The 17,166-nt window shown below is 36.5% G+C and overlaps 1 non-coding gene across 1 annotated transcript; it reads right to left on the minus strand.

The window, feature by feature from the left end:
- Positions 1-2,284: 2,284 nt before the first annotated feature.
- On the minus strand, positions 2,285-2,391 carry LOC141709319 (small nucleolar RNA R71). Its single transcript, XR_012569903.1, has one exon. It is a non-coding gene; the product is annotated as a small nucleolar RNA R71 (small nucleolar RNA).
- Positions 2,392-17,166: the final 14,775 nt, after the last annotated feature.

A 17,166-nucleotide genomic window follows, 5' to 3' on the forward strand; every position in this document is an offset into this window, starting at 1 on the left:
TTGTATTAAGAATACATAGCAATCATTCAGAAACATTACGCATAAGAATTAAGCAAGATAGGCATGATATGGAACAAACAGAATTAACAAATAAATCACTAATTCTATCTAATCCAATCCTATCATTATATCTCATCTATTGTCTCAATCCAATTATAAACCAACATGTTGAGTGGCATTTATGACACTTTATTATGCTCTAATAAGCTTTGAATTGGTGTATTTGTACTCAAGTTGTTATGTGTTTTAATGTGTTTTCTAGTATTTTTGCATTTCAGGCGCTATTCAGGTAATCAGGTGAATTAGCATTGTTTTGGTGCTAAGTTGGTGTCCGGGTGGTGTTGGAATAAAAGCTCGTGGAAAGCCGGCTCGAAGCAGCAAGTTTTAAGAAGAAATCTGAGTTTTTCCCTGAAGGACGGCACGCCCGCACTGTGATAGCGCGCGCCCATGTCGGGGTTCCAGAAATGCAGCACGCCCGCGCTGTGTAGCACGCGGCCGCGCCGAGGCGAATTTCAGAATCCTATTTCTATTACAATTCTAAAAGGGAAGCTTCTAGATTGTTAAGGGATGCTATTTATATTCATATTAGGTCATTTTTAATAGATAACAAGTCAGACACGGACCAGAGCGCAAGGAGAAGATGGCAAGAGACCTTTAACATAATTCAACAAAGGCGAAGATGATCTAGTTTATTCTTGTGAATCTTTATTTTAAGTTGTAATTTGGATGCTTGTTTCTTGTTTTTCTGAACCTATACTCTTGTTTGTACTTGGTTTTATTTATTCGTATAAAGACTACGTTTGTTATATCATGTTTTCATCGAAACCCGCATTGATGATGAGTCCGATTATGGGCTAATCGTTATCGTGGGGTTCTAGCGGATTTATTTATGAATTTCTTTAGTTAAATTGTTTGATGCCTTAGAATGTGGTGATTGTATGATATCCTAGTATTGGTTGTGCGTATTCTTCTTATGAGCATCGCGAACTTATAAGATAGTGTGTTAATTCTTAATGATGCGAAAGTGAATTTAAGGATTTAGAACTTGCCATGCTAGCATAGGTTCATGTATTTCTTATGCATGATTTGTAGATAATTTTAACCATCTTACTTGCCCTATGTAATCAAAATAGATAACTTGTGCTTAAACCATTATGTTGTCAAATTCTATAGACATATAGGGTCTCAATATAATTGGTGCCTATTCATCTTGTATCTCTTTGTGGATGTCTGGTAGAATGGTACTCATACAACGAAAGTTGGCGTTTATCAGTTTCGTGTTATCTGATTAGTGTCATCACCATTGCATGCTAAGGTTAAGAATAATAAGGCTATTGAATGAAGTATTTAATGAAGTTAGAATCCCATGTTTGTCATATATATCAATTCAGTCAATCTTATTCTCGTAGTTATAATTATTAGCGTAATTCTTAGTTATAAACACTCTCAATTTGTTATCTTCTTAGCATTGGATAATAACCATACATTGTTGCTTAGGTGCATAAATTAGATAGTTAACCAATACAGTCTCTGTGGGAAAGAACTAGAAATGTTTATATACTACTTGCGAACTCGTATACTTGCGTGTATTATTAGCGCGTGTTTAGAGACTAACAAGTTTTTGGCGCCGCTACCGGGGACTGCAGTGTTAATTTATAGTTTATGTGCTTTCCATCAGTGGTCATTAAAGTTCATTGACTCGGACATAGTTACTTATTTGTTCCTTGTCTGGTTTTAGGTACTCTAGCGAGGGTGTATGCATATGCGTTCGCGTACTCGTAAGAAAACACTGGATAAAGCCGAGGAAGAACTTGTGGTAGTTCGTAGGGAAGTTTTTGAGGAAGAAAAGAAGGTAGAAGAAGAAGAAAAAGTTGAAGAGCCAATTGTAGTAGCTATGGGTGATCAAGCAGAAAATTCGAAGGCTTTGATGGACTATTCTAAGCCTAAGATTAATGACATTCAGTCTAGCATCATCAGACCAGCCATCAGGGCTAACACTTTTGAGATCAAGTCAAGCATGATCCAGATGATACAGAACTCAGTTCAGTTTGGGGGTTCTCCTACTGAAGACCCCAACATGCAAATCAGGGATTTCATCAAGATCTGCGACACTTTCAAATTCAATGATGTGACTGAAGATGTTATCAAGCTACGACTCTTCCCATTTTCTCTGAGGGACAAAGCTAAGTGCTGGTTACACTCTCTACCAGCAGGGTCTATCACAACTTGGGAAGATCTTGCTCAAAAGTTTCGCACTAAATTCTTCCCCATGACGAAGACTGCAGCAATCAAGAATGCTCTTACCCAGTTCGCGCAGCAAACTGGAGAATCTCAGTGTGAGGCTTGGGATCGATATAAGGAGATGTTAAGGAAGTGCCTACACCATGGCATGCCTGATTGGATGATTATTAACTGCTTCTACAATGGATTGGGTCCTACTTCTAGGCCCATGCTTGATGCAGTATCAGGAGGAGCCTTGTGGGCTAAGAGCTACGATGAAGCCTATGAACTTATTGAACTGATGGCTGCTAATGAGTACCAGAATCCTTCCCAAAGACTGAATCAGGGGAAAGTAGCAGGAATTCTGGAGTTGGACACAGCAACTGCTATCGCTGCCCAACTTAAGGCTTTAACAATGAAGGTGGACATTTTGGCTAATTATGGAGTTAATCAAATCACTAGTATCTGTGAGCTTTACGCTAGTGCCCATGAGACTGATCAGTGCATAATTTTTAGTGAATCAACTCAGTTCGTGAGCAACTTCCAGCGATCACAGCAACCTGTGCCAGCCACCTATCATCTTAACAACCGCAATTATCCTAATTTCAGTTGGAGCAATACTCAGAATGCGGTTCAACAGCCTTATCAGCAGTATTCAGCTAAGCAGTACAACCCCCCAAGTTTTTAGCAACCACTGTATGCACCAAGACAACAACTTCAACTGCAACTAGCTAATGAAAAATCTAAATTAGAGGAGTTGAAGCTTATGTGCAAGAGTCAAGCTGTTTCCATCAAGACCTTGGAAAATCAAATTGGGAAAATTGCCAATGCATTGATAAATCATCAACCTGGTACATTGCCTAGTGACACTGAAGTTCTAGGAAAGAAGAAAGCTAAGGAGCAGGTAAAGGCAATCACTTTGAGGTCTGGGAAGGTTGCGAATCCCGAACAAACTCAAGAGTTGACTGAAGAAGCTGGGGCTGACAAAGAAGCAAAGAAGTAGGATGAAGAAGTGGAACCAAGGAAGACTACTATTGAGCACACTCCGCCTGAGGGTAATACAGGGGAGAAACAAATCTATCCTTCACCGCCTTTTCCTAAGCAGCTGCAGAAGAAAAAGCTGGACAAGCAATTTGAGAAGTTTCTGGAGGTGTTCAAGAAACTTCATATCAACATACCTTTCGCTGAGGCTCTCGAGCAGATGCCTAGTTATACAAATTTTATGAAAGGTATTCTATCTCGGAAGGTGAAGCTAGACGATTTAGAGACTGTCGCTCTCATGGAGGAATGCAGTGTTGTGTTGCAGCAGAAGTTGCCTCCAAAGCTTAAAGATCCAGGAAGCTTCACTATTCCATATACTATTGGAAAAGTATCTTTTGACAGATGCTTATGTGACTTGGGAGCTAGCATCAATCTGATGCCTTTGTCAATCTTCAAGCAGTTGGACTTACCTGTTCCCAAACTAACTTATATGACCTTGCAGTTGGCCGACCGTTCTATTACATATCCGCGAGGTATTGTGAAGGATGTCTTGGTCAAGGTTGATAAACTCATCTTTCCTGCTGTTTATGTAATTCTTGGTTTCGAGGAAGATAAAAAGATTCCCATAATCTTGGGAAGACCTTTCTTGGCAACTGGCCGAACCTTGATCGATGTGCAGAAGGGTGAGCTTGCAATGTGAGTGCTGGATCAGGATGTTACTTTTAATGTGTTCAATGCTATGAAATTTCCTACTGATAATGAGAAGTGCTTGAAAGTGGAGTTGGTCGATTCGGTGGTCACATCGGAACTTGATCAATTTCTAAGGTCTGATGCCTTAGAAAAAGCCTTCTTGGGGAATTCATATAGTGAAAATGACGAAAGTGAAGAGCAATTACAGTATTTGAATGCTTCTCCCTAGAAAAGAAAGATTGATATGCCTTTCGAATCTCTTGGAATGGAGGAATTGAACAAAGCTCATAAATGCCTCAAGCCTTTTATTGAGAAAACTCCATCTCTTGAGCTTAAGCCTTTACCTGAGCATTTAAGGTATGCATTTTTAGGTGATGCATCTACTCTGCCTGTTATTATTGCATCTGACCTTTCAGGTAGTGATGAGGAAAAGCTATTGAGGATTCTGAGAGAGTTCAAGTCGGAAATTGGATGTACTATAGCAGACATCAAAGGGATCTGCCCTTCTTACTGTATGCATAAAATTCTGTTAGAGGAAGGTAGCAAGCCTACAGTCGAGCAGCAAAGAAGACTTAATCCAATCATGAAGGAGGTAGTAAAGAAGGAAATTCTGAAGTGGCTAGATGCAGGGATCATCTATCCTATCTCTGATAGTTCATGGGTAAGCCTGGTTCAATGTGTGCCAAAGAAAGGTGGAATTACTGTGGTAGCAAATGAGAAGAATGAGCTTATTCCTACATGGACAGTCATGGGGTGGAGAGTATGCATGGACTATAGGAAGCTGAACAAAGCCACTAGGAAGGACCGTTTTCCATTGCCCTTCATTGATCAGATGCTTGATAGGTTGGCTGGTCATGAGTATTACTGTCTTCTGGATGGATATTCGGGGTACAATCAGATTTGTATCGCTCCAGAAGATCAGGAGAAGACTACCTTCACTTATCTATTTGGTACTTTCACCTCCAGACGAGTTTCTTTTGGTCTGTGTGGTGCACCAGCCACATTTCAGAGATGTATGATGGCCATCTTTTCTGACATGATTGGCCAGAATGTGGAGGTGTTCATAGACGACTTCTCAGTCTTTGGCGATTCTTTTGATGAATGCTTGTAGAATCTGGGACACGTTCTCAAGAGGTGTGTTGAGACCAATCTGGTTCTCAATTGGGAGAAATGTCATTTTATGGTGCGTCAAGGCATTATTCTCGGGCACAAGGTTTCTAATAAGGGTCTAGAGGTGGACAAGGCCAAGGTGGGGGTCATTGAGAATCTTTCTCCACCTATTTTTGTCAAGGGGATTCGCAGTTTTCTTGGTCATACGGGTTTCTACAGGCGTTTCATCAAGGACTTCTCAAAAATTTCAAAGCCTTTGTGCAGTCTGTTAGAGAAAGATGTTCCTTTTAAATTCGATGACGAGTGCTTTGCAGCTTCTAAGATATTGAAGAAGAGTTTAATCACAGCACATGTCATAACTACACCTGATTAGAATGAGCCTTTTGAGATGATATGTGATGCAAGTGACTATGCAGTTGGAGCAGTTCTTAGGCAGAGAAAGAACAATATATTTCATGTAGTCTACTACACTAGTAAGACTCTAAATGGTGCTCAACTGAATTACACTACTACGGAGAAAGAACTTTTGGCTATTATCTACGGTTTTGAGAAATTTCGATCTTATCTACTTGGGACTAAGGTGACAGTTTTCACTGATCACACCGCCATTCGATATCTCGTTTCAAAGAAGGACTCGAAGCCTAGATTGATTCGATGGCTTCTTTTGCTCCAAGAATTTGAACTAGAGATCAAGGACAGAAAAGGAACTGAAAATCAAGTTGCTGATCATCTCTCGCGTTTAGAGAATCCTAATACTACTTCATTGGATAAGACATTGATAAATGAGTCTTTTCCCGATGAGCAGTTGTTTGGAGTGCAAGAAGAAGAACCGTGGTTTGCAGACATTGTGAACTATCTTGTGAGTAATATCATGCCTCCCGACCTATCTTACGCTCAAAGGAAGAAGTTTCTTCGTGAGGTGAAGTGGTATATGTGGGATGAGCCGTTTCTTCTTTGCCAAGGAGCTGACCAAATCATCAGGAGATGTATTCCTTACAGCGAAACAGGGGGGATCTTACGAGATTGCCACTCAACGGCTTATGGAGGACATTATGGTGGAGAAAAGACAGCAGCTCGTGTTCTTCAAGAAGGTTTCTTTTGGCCAACATTGTTTAAAGATGTTCATCAGTTCGTTTTGAATTGTGATCGATGTCAACGTGTGGGTAATATGTCTAAAAAGGATGAGATGCCTCTTAATGTGCTTCTCGAGGTTGAGGTCTTCGATGTTTGGGGAATTGACTTCATGGGGCCATTTGTCTCATCTTGTAACAATTAGTATATCTTGTTGGTAGTTGATTATGTGTCGAAATGGGTTGAAGTTAAGGCGTTGCCAACAAATGATGCGAAAGTGGTGCTTAATTTTCTTCACAAGCAAATATTCACAAGGTTTGGAACTCCAAGAGTCATAATCAGTGATGAGGGGTCGCATTTTGGAAATCGCAAGTTCACTGCTATTATGAAAAGGTATAATAAGAATCATCGCATTGTTAAGGCTTATCATCCTCACACAAATGATCAAGCTGAGGTATCTAATAAAGAGATCAAGCGCATTTTGGAGAAAGTGGTATGTCCATCAAGGAAGGATTGATATTTAAAGCTTGATGAAGCTATTTGGGCGTATAGAATAGCATATAAGACTCCATTGAGAATGTTGTCATTTCAGTTGGTGTATGGTAAAGGGTGTCATTTGCCTGTGGAGCTCGAGCATAAAGCATATTGGGCTTCGAAGAAAATGAATCTGGACTTGGATGCAGCTGGAAAGAAGAGGATGCTTCAGTTAAATGAACTTGACGAGTTTCGACTTCAAGCTTATGAAAACAACAAGATGTATAAGGAGAAAGTCAAGATGTGGCATGATCGGGGTCTAGTGCTCAAGAAATTTATGCCAGGGCAATAAGTTCTTTTATTCAACTCTCGTCTCCGTCTTTTTCCTGGAAAGTTGAAGTCAAGATGGTCAGGGGCCCTTCATAATAAAAACTGTGTTTCCACATGGAGCGGTGGGAATTTTTGAGAATGATTCGGGCCAAGCATTTAAGATAAATGGTCAACGGTTGAAGCATTATTATGGTGACATGGCAACCCGCGAGGTGGTTAGTGCCGTTTTATTGTCCACTTGATCTAAAGATTCTACGTCGAGCTAGCGATGTTAAATAAGCGCTTCTTGGGAGGCAAACCAAGTTTGTTGTACATTAGTAAGTAGAGGAAGCAAGAAGAAAAGAGAAAATCACAAAAAAAATTGAAAAATTGAAAACTACAGGTCTGACTACAGAAGCCTGGCGCGCCCGCTCTGTCCCAGCGCGCGCCCGCGCTATTTATACAAAAACACCGCGCGCCGGACTGTTACAGCGCGCGGTTGCGCCGATTTGGCAGAAGTAGCGCGTGCCCGTGATGTCCCAGCACGCGGCCGCATCGTGTCTTAGCAACTTGTGACATTTGTAGCATGCCCTGTGTTTCTCGAATCAAAAAATGCAGGCACAGGAGGGTGGAGTGTAATCATTAGCCAGGCGCGTGGATTCCTTCATTTTTATTATGAATCCTCCTTTTCTGGTCTGCGCGTGAAGTCCAGGAAATTAGATGCCAAATCAAATTAGCTGTTTGTTTGTAAACCAAATATGGCAGCTTGTTTGAACTCCACAAATGGCAGCTTACAACCAAACCAATTCCTGGATTCACAAATTGCAATTTGGCAGCTAAATTCAGCAAAATTATTCTGGCGGCAATAAACAAAATACCCGAATAATACATTCATTTAAAAATTCTTATTTACAATAATTTAAATAATAAATTAATTTAAATCAAATTTATAAAATAAATTTATTTAAATTATGTTTATAAAATTAACTTTTTCAAGTTTAAATAACAAACTCATTTAAATTAAATTTATTGAATAAATTTCTGAAATCAAATTTATAAACTAAATTATGTAAATTCAAATTAATAAAATAAATTTATTTGAGGATCCTGATTTGTATATCAATCAGTCAACTCTGATACCAATTGTTAGGTCACGAATTATCGTAGAAGGGGGGTTGAATACGATAGTCACTAAATTAAAAAATTCTTTCGAATCTTTTGCAGATATAAAATTTAGTGTTCGGTTGGTGGTTTCGTGTTCTTGAGAGAAATAGTGTTTGGAACAATAAAACGAGGAACACAAGATATTCAGGAAAATATATATTCGTATATAAATCTGCGAGGGTGTTGCTACACTCCGTTAATTAAATTAACCGGCTACAATCTAAGAACAAGAAAGTTCCTAGCTTCTATAAAGATTTACAAATCAAATACTATACAATGATCTAACTTTTGTTTGTACTAGGATTTAATTACTGGGTAACGTTTATAATGCCCCTATGAATATTCAAGAGTTAAACCGAGCATTTTAACGTTACACCGGTGAGAAGTTAAACGGATATACAAAAATCTTGAGCTTCTCTGCAAATTCTTTGTTGCAATCTTCAGCTCTTTGGGAGAGAAGAATATGAACAGAACAATACAAATTACTGAATATGATATGCTGCTTGTGTAGACTTTTATCAATACTGTGTGGCTGAGGAGAGAGAGATCAGGGAATATTCTTTTGTAACCTGCGACTCATATTAGCCAACCCGCGACCAAGGAATTGCACTAAGTTTATTTCTCCTAAATCTAACCTGCGGCCATCTTTTTGGTTTCTTTATTTACCAACTTGCGACTGATTAAACACAGGTACTTAGTCTGGTTGTTTTATTGGTTTTACATCCTGCGACTAACAAAAGAAACCCTCCTGACTTGGTTTTCTTTCTTTGTTTACTTTCATTATACAACTTGCGACCAACAACTTGGTTGCTTATTGTTATTTTATTTTCTTTTTGTTTTTCCTTTTTTTGTTTTCTTTTTCTTTTTCTTTTTCTTTTTCTTTTTGTTTTCTTTTTGTATTTTCTTTTTCTTTTTCCTTACTTTTTCTTTTTCTCTTTTTTCTTTTTAAGTTTAAATTGTAACTAAATTAATTTATAAAATAAACTTAAATATAACTTATATAAATAAACTAATTTAGATTTATAAAATAAACTTATTTAAAATTTATAAAATTAATCATTTTAAGTTTATTAAATAAATTATATTAAAGTCCATTAAATAAATTTATTTAATTTAACAATTAAACTTTGAGCTTCGCCAATCCCTCAAGCCGCTTAACTGTATACCCCGCACACCTCTTCTCATATTTTAATAGATAAACGTTCAATCCAAGTACGTTCCTCAACTTAACAATTCTTCTAAAAATAATACCCATATTCCTTTCACGAGTTTTTGATGCCTAGTGCAACTGGTCTGGTTCACAGACGACTAACCCCGATTCAGGTCTTTGTATTATAGCCTTGATTAAATTGTTAAGCTTGCAATAAATTTATCGCTTCAGAGACTGACTATCAATAAACAAATATACTTTCACTGGAATCCTTCCTGGTACTTTTAGACAACGTCTTCATTGTTATTAAAATCTTGAATACTTCATTAACTGTTCTTCACCGACGCTTGAACATATAAATGAACTCTTGTTAGTGAGTATAACTTCAAGACTACAGCTGTCTTTTTTAACCTATGTCTATAATGTTAGTGTTTGTGCCCTAGAGACAATACTATTATGTTTATATTATGAAACATTTGGATTGTTAATTATGATTATATGGATTATTCTTTAGTAATTTATTATATCTTTATTTTCTGCGATAAGATGTTAGATTAATAAATGTCCTTGGAATATGATATGTAAATCTATATCTCTACGTACGTGACTTAGAAATGAGATTATGAGAATAGTATTGATATTCCTAAAGGTCCCTAGTCAAGTATTATTGTTAAGGGACGATAATAAATACATTGAGACTAGTGTGTTTGTTGGTCGATGATCACATCTCATTAATCATAGGTATGGTGATACTAAAGTCAAAACACAGGCACATGTATTAAATACATGATGTTGGATTGACCCGTTGTGAGATACTACATGTTTATAGTGTCATAAGTTAATCTCACAATGATAATGATGTATTGGTCCTTTGACCTAAAATCATTGTATTTCTATACGAGAATTAATATACTTTGATACTATTAAAAGTTATCCTTGACCGGGTAATAATAAAAGTAGATATTGGGTACATTATGAATCGTATGAGAAATATGAATGATCTAGATGTGATTTAGCCCTCCTTTATTAAAGGAGTGATATTATTGGCCTCTTGATTGAGTAAGATTATAAAATGCATGGTCGTGCTCAAATACTGATTTGTTTAATAGTTTACTCATTGATCAAGGAAAGAAGGATTGAACGTTAGCAGATGATGACACAATGCATGCCTCGAGTTTGATCTATAATATAAGACTAAGGGATTATATTACATTGTACATTATTTACAAAAGATTTAATTGATCACCGATTTAATTATTATTACTTGGGTAACAATGATGTATTACTAGATACCGCTCATTATTTATGATTTTAAATTATATTTAAAATTGTTTTCAACATAATAATAACCTAAAGGGTCGCACAAAGAATGATTGGAGGATTATTTAATTTAAATTCAGATTTAAATTAAATGTAAGTAATTCGAATTATTTGTTATTAATTAAGTGTGACTTAATTAATTAAATAAATATAAAATCTGAATTTAATATTAAATCCGAAATTAAGTTATCGGATGATTAAGTGAGACTTAATAATACAATAATTAGAATTTTGAATTTAATAATAATAATAACTCTAAAATTCAGTTTAGGGTTGGAGGCCCATTAGCTCTTTCCTATATTGAGGCCCATTAGCTCTTTCCTATATAATATCTTTTTCTAATAGAATTAGGGTTACACGTTTTATTTGATAAAATATAAACCCTAGCAGCTTGAAGAGAGATAGAGAGAGCAAGAAGGCGGCCTCAAGAACGTGCTAGTACACACCCATCCTTCAGGCGATCATTCGTGTGGATACCTTCAAGGCGTAGATCGTTCCAGCAACGGGCTACGTGGTGATCATTCAAGACCTCCATCTTTCCATTAACGTAAAGCTTCTTAAGGTAAACATACTGAACTACAAATTTAATATTGTTTTTCGCATGGATCCTGCGGAGGGTTTCGATTTTTAAGATTTAAATTTACGTTTTTTGTTGTGTTTATGTGCTAAAAACCCTTCAATGGCATTAGAGCTACTGGCAAAAAGTTTTTAATTTGATTATGTGTTTAACCATTTTCGATATATGAGCATGTACATGATTTGCCATGATTTGATGTTTATATAATATGCTTGTATATGTATAGTTTTGAATATATGATATTCATGTGAGTTGTATAATCATAAGATGATTATGTAATCTGTATATATAATGATATATACATGATTTATGTTTGTTCTGATTATGAGAATCGTATTAGATACGGATTCTGAATTGGTTGCTGCAGATTTGCTGAAATCTTGGTCTGGTGTCCGATTTACGCAAAAGAATACCCTATTCGATAGGTAAACGAGCGTCTGAAAAATACTAATAGCAAAAGCTATCATCGACTCGTCTGTAATGCGTTTGACGTCGTTTACTGCCCGTAAACAGTGATTCTTATTTTTCCGATTTGATTCTGATTTTTCTGATTTTTGTCATATTTCTTTTTATGATTAGATCATGGATAATATGATATGTTAAAATCAGATTATGTGTTTTAGCATGCTTTTATGTGTTGTATGAGCATGGTGGATGGTTATGGCCTTTCGACCTTAATGTAATGGTTTTGGTTTTGGTTTTAAATACGACTTGCATGTCGTCAATCTTTGTAATCATAAATCTCGAATGTAACTCGAGTTATTCTTGTAAGTTCATTAGATTAGTTTTAATTTCAATCATGTAATGCAATTGAAGACTCAAGAAGGCTATCCAATGGAGGTGATTCAAAGAAGAAGACGAGGCATACAAGAAGTCCAAACAAAGTAGTTGTATTTATTTCCATCACCACATTAGATTGACCTTGATCTTTATCATGAGCTTGATAAAGATCACATAGGTAGGGGCCATAACCAAACACATTTACTTTATTGCAGTTTACATATTGATGTATGAATGTATGTATAGATAGTTAATGATGCATGCTTTAATTAGATTAACCATGCATGGATGTATGTATTAGATACATCACCCATCCCATGCCTAAACAAGATAAAATCTGTAACGACTCAAGATTTTAAAATTTACAAACGATTATGAAATTCTCGTGTTTATGAAACACGGAATGAAATATGAATCTTCTTTATTTCCGACATGGGGCGATTTTGTCAACAACGGGTTCATAAAACTTGTAAGGTTATGGGTTTTAAGCGAGACCGATGTGACTCCTCCACTACCTGGAAATCAAACCATTGACGAGTATTGATTTGAAGTATTTTATTCAAGGAAAAAATTGGGAATCTCTTTATGATGGGATCATGATCGTTATAATACTAACAAAACCCTAATGTTTATATTAAGTTATTTAGATGCCTTACAATATGTCCAACGCGTTAACCCCTAGATCGATAAGGAGTGGGTTCTCCAGAGAGAAGTACTCCCATCTATCGTGGGACGGCGTGTTGAAGTATATGATACTTTTTAGACCTTTGGGTTTTAACTTAACTAAGTTACCACAATAGGATTGTGAACTTAGAGGCATATAGTTTGGTAAGATTTATTGGATAAATAAGAATAAATGTTGTTCCACTAAACTATCCAAGAGTTATATAGTTGATATAATTGAAAAATGTTGTCTACCTTATTGAATCATGTTTTAGGAGTAAAGCCAAAGCTGAACTAAAACGTTGTGAAAATTTGGATCTTGACTCACTAGAAAGTATATAGAAGATACTCTTTCCGAATTAATAGTTAGGGCTATTAATTTGATAAAATAGTGGGAGATATATATTTTGAATATATATGAATAATCACTTGAACATAATTTAATAATCATCTATAAACTAAATTATCTTATGCATTTTAAATATTGTAGATATCAAATGGCAATCAATTCAAAAAACTTCTCTGTGTGATCAGTCCTTGAGAAGGATAAGCTGACAGGAACAAACTTCCTTGACTGGCAGAGGAACTTGAGGATTGTCCTCAAAGAAGAGTGCAATCTCTATGTCATAGATATCCCTCGCCCTACACCTCTCCCTGAAGGAGCATCCCGTGCTCAACATAATGTTTATCAGAAACATATCGATGATGACACAGATGTTCAATGTCTCATGTTAGCGACCATGAGTGTTGAACTTCAGAAACAACATGAGAATATGGATTCTTATGATATGATTGAGCACCTTAAACGTATGTTTGAAGGACATGCTCGTCAGGAGAGGTTTGATACTTTAAAATCATTGCATACATGTAAGCAGGGAGAACGTGATCCGGTTGGACCGCATGTTCTGAGGATGATTGGGTATATTGAGTACCTTGCCAAGCTGGGTGCCCCAATTGCTGTGGAGCACCATATTGACCTAATTTTGCAATCTTTAAACAACAGCTATTCTCAATTTGTGATGAATTACAATATGAATGAGATAGATGGGACCCCACCGAACTGTTGTTATGTTGAAAACTGCTGAGACCAACGTTCAGAAGGCATCCCATGCTCCCATATTGATGGTGAATAAGGGGAAGGCCAAAGGAAAGGGTAAATGAAAAGGCAAGAGGAAGATGGGATCTAAATCGAATGCCAATCCGAAACCTGATCCGACCAAGGCTTTGAAGCCTAAAGGTGGTGTTCCAAAGGTTGGTGATTGTCACTATTGCAAGAAACCAGGTCATTGGAAGATGAACTGTCATGCTTATTTGGAAGATCTGAAGAAGAAGAAGAAGGTTGTTGTTACTGCTTCTGATTCAGGTATTTATGTTATAGAAGTCAATTTACCTACTTCTACATCTTGTGTATTAGATACTGGATGTGGTTATCACATTTGTATAAATGTGCAGGAACTGCAGGGAAGTAGGACATTGGTGAAGGGAGAAGTCGACCTACGAGTTGGCAATGGAGCAAAGGTTGTTGTTTTAGCTGTAGGGACTTATCATTTATCATTGCCCACTGGGCTTGTTTTAGAACTAGATAACTATTTTTACATGCCTGCGATTTGCAGAAACATTATTTCGGTTTCTTGTTTAGACAAGAAAGGTTTTTCGTTTTTCATTCAGAACAATAGTTATTCCTTTTCATTCAATAATATTACCTACGGGGTTGCACGTTTGTTTAATGGTTTATATGTTCTTGATATAGATACTCTTATCTATAACATAAATAATGATAATAAACGTATTAAGATGAAAGACTCAAATCAAACATACCTTTGGCATTATCATTTAGGTCACATAAATGAGAAACGCATTTCCAAATTACATAAAGATGGTTACTTGGATAAGTTTGATTTTGAATCATACGAAGAATGCAAATCTTGTCTCATTAGCAAAATGGCTAAAGCTCCTTTTACCGGACAAGGTGAAAGGGCCGCCGAATGATTAGGACTTATACATAGTGATGTATGTGGTCCAATGCGTACGACGGAAGAGGTGGCTTTTACTACTTCATTACTTATACTGATGATTTCAGTAGATATGGATATGTGTATTTTTTGAAGAACAAATCCGATTCTTTTGAAAATTTCAAAGAATACAAGGCTGAAGTGGAAAAGCAAACAGGGGAAAGTATAAAAGTTCTACGATCAAATCGTGGAGGAGAATACTTAAGCCTCGAGTTTAAAGGTTTTTTGAAGGAGTGTGGTATCGTATCACAACTTACTCCTCCTGGAACGCCTCAATGGAATGGAGTTTCTGAGAGGAGAAATCGTACCTTGTTGGACATGGTGCGATCGATGATGAGTCTAGCAGATCTTCCAATAAGTTTATGGGGTTATGCTCTAGAAACGGCTGTATATACAACTAAACCGAGTTCCAACTAAATCGGTTCAAAAGACTCCATATGAGATGTGGACTGAGAAACGTCACAACATGTCTTTTATGAAAGTATGGGGATGTGAAGCGTTTGTGAAACGCTTGGTGTCTGACAAGCTGGGACCAAAATCGGATAAATGTTATTTTGTGGGATATCCTGAAGAAACTAAAGGGTATATTTTCTATAATCCTACCGAGAAGAAAGTGTTTGTTGCTCGAACCGCTGTGTTTCTTGAAAGAGAGTTACTTTCAAAGAAAATTAGTGGGAGGACTATAGATCTCCATGAAGATCGAGTTGTACAAAATAATATTGAACTAGAGTTGGAAAATGGGCAGGAAGTACATCAAGATGTTCCTGCTCCGGAAACACAGGTTGTTCATAGATCTAGTAGGGCTCGTCATGAGCCAGAGAGATATTATGGATTTCTCTTGACTCAATATGATGATGTAATGCTCATAGATAATGATGAGCCTATTACCTACCAAGATGCTATGAATAGTCCAGACTCCGAGAGATGGTTAGAGGCCATGAAATCCGAAATGGAATCCATGTATCAAAATAATGTATAGAATTTAGTTGATCCACCTGAAGGGGTAAAACCTATAGGGTGCAAATGGGTTTTCAAGAAGAAAACTGACATGGATGGTAAAGTGCAAACATGTAAAGCACGACTGGTGGCAAAAGGTTTCAAACAAGTTCATGGTATAGACTATGATGAGACCTTTTCACCAGTTGCTATGGTCAAGTCCATCAGGATTTTGCTAGCAATAGCTGCTTACTACGATTATGAGATTGGCAAATGGATGTCAAAACCGCTTTCTTAAATGGGAGCCTTGAAGAGGATGTATACATGATACAACCTGAGGGTTTTGTCGATCCCAAGTTTGCTAAGATGGTCTGTAAGTTGCTTCGATCTATTTATGGATTAAAGCAAGCCTCAAGGAGATGGAATCGACGTTTTGATGAAACAGTCAAAGAATTTGGCTTTATTCAAAATGAAGATGAACCATATGTTTACAAGAAGGTTAATGGGAGCCATGTGGCATTCCTAGTACTATATGTAGATGACATATTACTAATAGGGATTGACATACCTTCTCTACAGGCTGTTAAGACTTGGTTGGGAAATAGTTTCTCGATGAAGGACTTAGGTGATGCTACCTATATATTAGGGATCAAGATCTATAGAGATAGATCAAGGAAATTAATCGACCTAAGTCAGAGTACATACATTGACAAAGTATTGCATCATTTCGGGATACAAGAGGCAAAAAGAGGATATGTCCCAATGTCTCATGGGATATTGATCTCAAAAGACAACTGACCTAAATCATTAGATGATAAGGTCCGTATGAGCAAAGTTCCATATACTTCGGCAATTGGATCTATAATATATGCGATGATATGTACTCATCCTGATGTTTCGTATGCCTTGAGCATGACAAGCAGATACCAGTCTAATCTTGGTGAGGGTCACTGAACTCCTGTTAGTGAGTATAACTTCAAACCTACAGCTATCTTCTTTAACCTCTGTCTATACTGTTAGTGTTTTAGCCCTAGAGACAACACTATTATGTTTATATTATGAAACATTTGGATTATTAATTATGAATATATAGATTATTCTTTAGTAATTTATTATACCTTATTTTCTGTGATAAGATGTTAGATTAATAAATGTCCTTGGAATATGATATGTAAATCTATATCTCTAAGTACGTGACTTAGAAATGAGATTATGAGAATAGTATTGATATTCCTAAAGGTCCCTAGTCAAGTATTATTGTTAAGGGACGATAATAAATATATTGAGATTAGTGTGTTTGTTGGCTGATGATCACATCTCATTGATCATAGGTATGGTGATACTAAAGTCAAAACACATGCACATGTATTAAATACATGGTGTTGGATTGACCCGTTGTGAGATACTACATGTTTATAGTGTCATAAGTTAATCTCACAGTGATAATGATGTATTGGTCCTTTGACCTGAAATCATTATATTTCCATATGAGAATTAATATACTTTGATACTATTAAAAGTTATCCTTGACCGGGTAATAATAAAAGTAGACATTGGGTACATTATGAATCGTATGAGAAATATGAATGATCTAGATGGGATTAGCCCTCCTTTATTAAAGGAGTGATATTATTGGCCTCTTAATTGAGTAAGATTATAAAATGCATGATCATATTAATGAACTTCTTTCAGTGATCTGTAAACAGACT

This window comes from Apium graveolens, chromosome 2 (assembly GCF_009905375.1).
Source record: "Apium graveolens cultivar Ventura chromosome 2, ASM990537v1, whole genome shotgun sequence".
NCBI lineage: Eukaryota > Viridiplantae > Streptophyta > Magnoliopsida > Apiales > Apiaceae > Apium > Apium graveolens.